This window comes from Pleurodeles waltl, chromosome 3_2 (genome assembly GCF_031143425.1).
Source record: "Pleurodeles waltl isolate 20211129_DDA chromosome 3_2, aPleWal1.hap1.20221129, whole genome shotgun sequence".
Taxonomy (NCBI): Eukaryota; Metazoa; Chordata; class Amphibia; order Caudata; family Salamandridae; genus Pleurodeles; species Pleurodeles waltl.
Window position 1 is genome coordinate 63897518 of NC_090441.1, and position 6000 is coordinate 63903517.

Sequence of the window (6000 nt, forward strand, 5' to 3'; positions counted from 1 at the left end):
GGTGCACACATTTAACCAGAGTTTTTTGGATTTTCTGTGAAGATGCTTAATTCAAAATGTGACATCCTTTGTGCATATTAAGTCCCGAGTACAATTCTTATTGTTTTCCAGGGAATATTTCAGATAGCCTTTTGTCCTCATGTAAAAGAAACATAACTCTAGAAGGTTCTTGTATAAGGACAGTTTGTGGTATTTCATGAATAGCTCATATGAAACATTGTATTAACCCATTCTTGATTTTTTCCAGGTACCTAGATTTCTTGAGGTCTAGTTATAGTCACTTCTTAGGTTATCCATGGTTACAGTATGAGAACTCTTAGAACCATAGTCTATTGAAAGTCAATGTGATTATATCTTGATATTGTGTTATTTAACCTTTTGCTTCCTACAGGTCTCCTTCCCAGCTGTTCCCTACCTAATCCCCTTTTCCTCCACTTGGACTCTCTCAGGCTCTGTGATATTTCTATCGGAGCTTTGGAGCTGTCTAGTGGTGGACATGGGAACGTGCGCAGGCCCCGAGGATCTGGTCTCTCTGACAATATTAGCTCTTTGAAGTCCATCACTTTTCATACTGTTATTTTGGAGTGAGAATACTAAACCAAACCCTTCTTAAGTCTAATTCTCTCCCTACTGTTGCCTATGTTGGAATGGGAATAGTAAATCTAACCCCTCCAAAGTCCAGCAGTCTCTCAACTGTTGCTTACTTTGAAGTGGGAATAGCAAATGTGACCCTTCCAAAGTCCAACACCTCCCATACTGATCATTATGTTGGAATGAAAAGAGTAAACCCAAAGCCCTCCAAGTCCAACAATTTCCCTAGAGTTGCTTATCTTGGGGTAGAAATAATAAAAGTGACCTCTCCAACAACCAATACTTTCCCTACCGTTACTTACATTAGAGTGGTAATAGTAAATCGAACCCCTTCAAAGTCCAACACTTTCCCTACTGCTACTCCTGTGGGAATAGCAAATGTGAACATTCCAAAGTTCAACTATTTCTGTAAAATTTCTCAGCTTGGAATGGGAATAGTAAATTTTGCTAGTAAATGTGACCCCTCCAATGCCCAGCACTTTCAAAACTGTTCATGAGATTGGATTGTGAGTAGGGAGTTTGACCTCCACAAGTCTATTTTTTTATTCTGAATTAAAACAATTTTTTATATGTATGTACATATGGGGAGAGGATGTGTGTTACAACCAGAGCTGCAAACTTTAGACCTGGGGAACCAGGTTTGAGTCACAGCATCGGCTCAACATGTTGTGATTCAGAGAAAATCACAAGCTCCCTGAAAAAATTGAACATGACCTTGTTTAATGTAACTGGTGCTCATATAAAGTGCTCCAATACCTTCCTCAGATCACTTTACAGTTATAGTTAGGTCAGATTTTCCATAGGTAGAGTATTTTTTGTTTTGCTAACTTTAGTGCTGTTTCTCCACAAAGTTGCTTCTTCAGGCCTAAAACATGACAAATTATTTAAGCGACTCTTAATCATCCACTTGTTAATTCCGCAATCTTCATAATCCAGGTGTCTTGTAATTGTAGAGCATCACTTTATATATAATAGGTCATTTAGGGCAGCTAGGAGTAATGTAACTAGTTAGAATGAGAGTGTCACAAAACACGTTTTGGCTGAGACAACTGTATTATTGTGATCGGGAACTTTGGAATTAAGAATATTGATTTGATGAGCAAAATTTTTTGCTGATATTTTTGTTGCCAATAATTTTGGCAGCAATTTTTTGTCACAAAATCCTTGCTTTGTTGCAGTTACAGTTCTGACCTTCAGGCCATTCAGACAAAAAGGGAGTCGCCAGCAAGATACAGGTATTCGCCACCCTCACTATGCCTTAAAGACGATGCTACTTCCTTGCCATTTGTCCTCGATGTTCACTGCTGACACCCCTCTGTATTGGTGTAGAGCAGGTGGGATGGGTGGTGTGCTGTTTCCTGCTCCAAACCACTCTAAGTACCAGATTCCTCATCTGCAGCCATTCGCCATGCCAAGATAAGCATTCCTTCTGTTGCTGGCATCAGGACCACACATTTGTTCTCTGGGTTATGAGGAGTGCTCTGACCCTCCTCTTGACAACATGATCTAATCACACAAAAGCAGCCACCCCAGGCACACCAGACTCCAGTGTCCCAGGATGTCTCAGTAACAGTTGGTGAGCCCCTATGGTGGTCCGTAATGTGGTATAGTTGTGGGGCCCGCACACACACATTCTCTTCTACATGCACATTCACATACTAACAGCCATCCACATACACACTCACTCACAACCATCCATTCACAAGTGTGCACACACACACCCACCATTCACAAGCACGTACCCATGCACACACCCATTTACAGCACACAAGCATAAATACACAAACAATCATACTACACTTACTGGACCAGCAGTAGTTTCGGGTGGTGGGATGGAAGGCTTAGTGGTTCCTGGAGGCTTCAGGAAAGTTACTCTGTGAAATAGTGGGATATGGTCAGTTAAACTAGCTGACTCCACCCCCCTTCTGTGACAAGCATCACTGATGGACACTCAGCCTGGGCACTACAGGGCTTAGAACTGAAGCACCCACGTTTGAGTCTATCAGTGACACGTCCCTTGGTTATGAGGAGGGGGTCCTTGCAGAGCTTTCCCAGGCTTAAGAGGTCATGCCTCTAGGGCTGTGAAATTTTCAGCCTGGAAAAGTTCAGCTCAGGTACCCAGGTGCCTGCACATTTAGTGCATGTACACCACCTAGCTGACTGACCTGAACATGAAGAGCGTTTATCAAGCTGACCTTGCATCAGCCTAGAACCATGGTATCAGGTGGTATGGGGGAGGCAGGCACTGTGGTCAGGGCCTCCTCCTAAGTCAGTCTTGCTATTCTCTAGCCTCTCCCCCAAATTATCAGTTTGTCAATCCTAATGAGAGGAGTACCTGGTCCATGTATTGTTACTGGCTGAACATGTGTGCACAAAGTGTACGAGTGTATGGAATTTTCCATTAATCAGGTTGTTATGAGCTGGTTGACAGAGAGATTCAAGTGCTGTTGCCAAGGAAAGTTTGAACCCAGTTTGGGTGGCAGGAACCTGAGACCCATTCCTTAGAGGAGGGATTCTGTAATGCCAGGAATACCTGGAAATGCAGAGCTAGACTTGAAGGAAAGCAAGGGCTGCATTGCCAGGAATAATGTTTGCCGGGTCACGGTGGTGATCGGACCACTGCAAATGCGGCGGTCCGAGCACCATAGTTCAACCGCGGTTGGACCGCTAGCACTGCCAGATTTCATCTACATAATGGTCTAGCGGTGCTGGTGTTCTAATTCACCGGGGCAGCACTGCAAGCACCGCTGCCCTGGGGATTACAACACCCTTCTCCATCAGATATTTCATGGCAGTAACCCAGTCATGAAAAGGCTGGTGGAGTCGGGGTGCAGGGTGCCCCATGGGGGCCCGTGTACTTTCCATGGACTTGGCATGGGCAGTGCAGCGGACCCCCTGGCCAGCCCCATTGCAATGTTCGCTGTCTGCTTTGCAGACAGCGAACTCTGTAACCTTTTTCTGCGATGTCAGATTTGTGAAAGCAATATACCGTTACATCTGCTGGACTCCTGTGGTTGTGGGGAGATATAGGGCTTGTAAGTTTATCAAGAACCCTAGGTACCCAGAGCCAATAAATGAGTTGTACCTTGCAATGGGTTTTCATTCTATACTGGGTATACAGAAATTCATTTGGTGAACTATAAAGAGTGAAAAATAGGTATCAACAATACTTTTGTATTTCCAAAATGGGCACAAGATAAGGTGTTGAGAAGCAGTGGTTATTTGCACATCTCTGAATTCTGGGGTTCCCATACAAGCATGTGAATTACAGGGCATTTCTAAAATAGACGTCTTCTTTACACACTGTCTTACATTTGGAAGGAAAAAATGTAGAGAAAGACAAGGGGCAAGAACACTTGTTCTGCTATTCTGTGTTCCCCCAAGTCTCCAGATACAAAAGGTACCTCACTTGTGTGGGTAGGCCTAATGCCCGCAACAGGAAACACAACATGGACACATCACATTTTTACAATGAAAACTTGCGTGTTTTTTGGAAAGTGCCTAGCTGTGGATTTTGAGCTGTAGCTCAGCTGGCAACTAGGGAAACCTTCCAAACCTGTGCATTTTTTTAAACTAGACACCTACGGGAATCCAAGATGTGGTGACTTGTGGGGCTCTCACCAGATTCTGTTACCCAGAATCCTTTGCAAACCTCCACATTTGGCCCAAAAAAACACATTTTCCTCACATTTCGGTGACAAAACGTAGCCACAAATTTCCTTCCACCCAGCATTCCCCCAAGTCTCCCGATAGAAATGGTACCTCACTTGTGTGGGTAGGCCTAGTGCTCGTGAAAGGAAATGCCCCAAAACACAACATGGACATGAGAGAGCGTAGCCTATATATAATCTATATTAACATGAAATGTTTAAGAATGAATGTGTAATAATGCTGCATAGAAACTATAATAATAATGTGTACTTAAACGTGCACCTGAAACATGACCACGGGGAGTGGCCGTCAATGTATACGTAGACTAATAATAATGACTAAAATGTTTATATTATGTTTAAATAAGTTTGTACTAATGATTGCGTTATTGAACCTGTACTGAAATCCTCATAGGCCTTAAGTTAGCATGAGCCGAAGTTTAGCTGCTTGGCTCTCATATTAAATGTATTTTTCTATTTTGCAGTGTGCTGACTCATAAAAGGACACGACCCTGCATGTTCTTTTTTTTCTTCAAACTAGAAGACGAATGTAACCAAGTTAGATCCGTTCTCACCGCCTTTTCTTGTTTGCAGAATAAATGTTAAAAACCAATTGAAACAGTGTAGATTAATGTAATGTACAAGGTCATCCAAACCGGTGAAGACAATGGAGCTGCTAACCAAAAGATGTGCAAAGAATTACAAAAAGATGAAATCATACCGGACGTGCCACCTCTGAAAACGTCAATTATGGGGACCAATCAAAGACTTGTAAAATAATATGGGGTGAAGAGTTAGGTGACCTAATGTATTTTCTGATAGGTTAAATATAGTGGGGTATAACAAATGTCCAATAGAGTTTTGGGGGAATGTACAATGGAAAAGGGATAAAAACCCATGTCACGGGGAGACATTTAGGTGGGATAGGGAATGCTATTGATTTTATCCAGAAACTCTGTCACTCTGTTTGGTGACTTGTTGCTTTACTTAAAACCATCCTCGCCCTTAGATTTGTCCATGTTACACTTTACCTCCTTATGAGGGAAGTGCCCTTTTGCCCCGAAGCTGAGTTTTGACTGATGGCGAATTGACTGATGTCCTGAAGACGAAGACTGAACCTGTGCGCTGACCTAAACCTTGGAGGGTAATTATGACAATGCATTTGTGATTTGTCTGTTTGCTTTTCCTTTCTAGGTACCAACTGCTTACTTTTGACAGAGACCTTAGATAGATGTTTTCCAAATTAGTATTCTAAATTGTTTTGCATGAAGCCCAACATGCTAATTCTAATCAGTGGTTAGGACAGGTGGTCACCAAAACTGACGCAAATCGACAAATGACCAAATCTATGCTTTGTTGAGTTGACGCATTATTGACACTCTGCTAAATTGATCTATGTTCACGCCGTGTTATGTTCTGATGTTTGTGATTCTCGCTTTAATGAAATCTTGCCAAAGTTGCCATATTGTGACTATGCTATTATGTTTCTTGGTTTTGAGATTGACGTATCTGATATTAGAATTGTAAGCACTAGGGAATAAAACTCATAAAATTCGACTAAACCTGTGTGGTTATTCATGGCTGAAAGGTCATGGTAGCGTCTTTAATTAATTAATGACTTTGACTAAGGTAAAATGTATTGTTGTGATAAATACTGATGACATTATTGACATATTGTTTGATATATTGATTAGCTATCTTGTCCTAAGGTGTCTCTCAAATGGGTCAAAAAATTCATTGGCCTAAAACAAGTCCTGAT

General features: G+C 42.0%; 1 long non-coding RNA gene across 1 annotated transcript in view; it reads left to right on the forward strand.

Moving 5' to 3' along the window:
* Positions 1–5663, forward strand: part of LOC138286754 (uncharacterized) — a 146564-nt gene extending 140901 nt beyond the window's left edge. The window contains exon 4 of the long non-coding RNA XR_011202050.1: positions 4727–5663. This is a non-coding gene — a long non-coding RNA (uncharacterized lncRNA). The remainder of the gene's footprint in view (positions 1–4726) is intronic.
* The last annotated feature ends 337 nt before the right edge of the window (positions 5664–6000 follow it).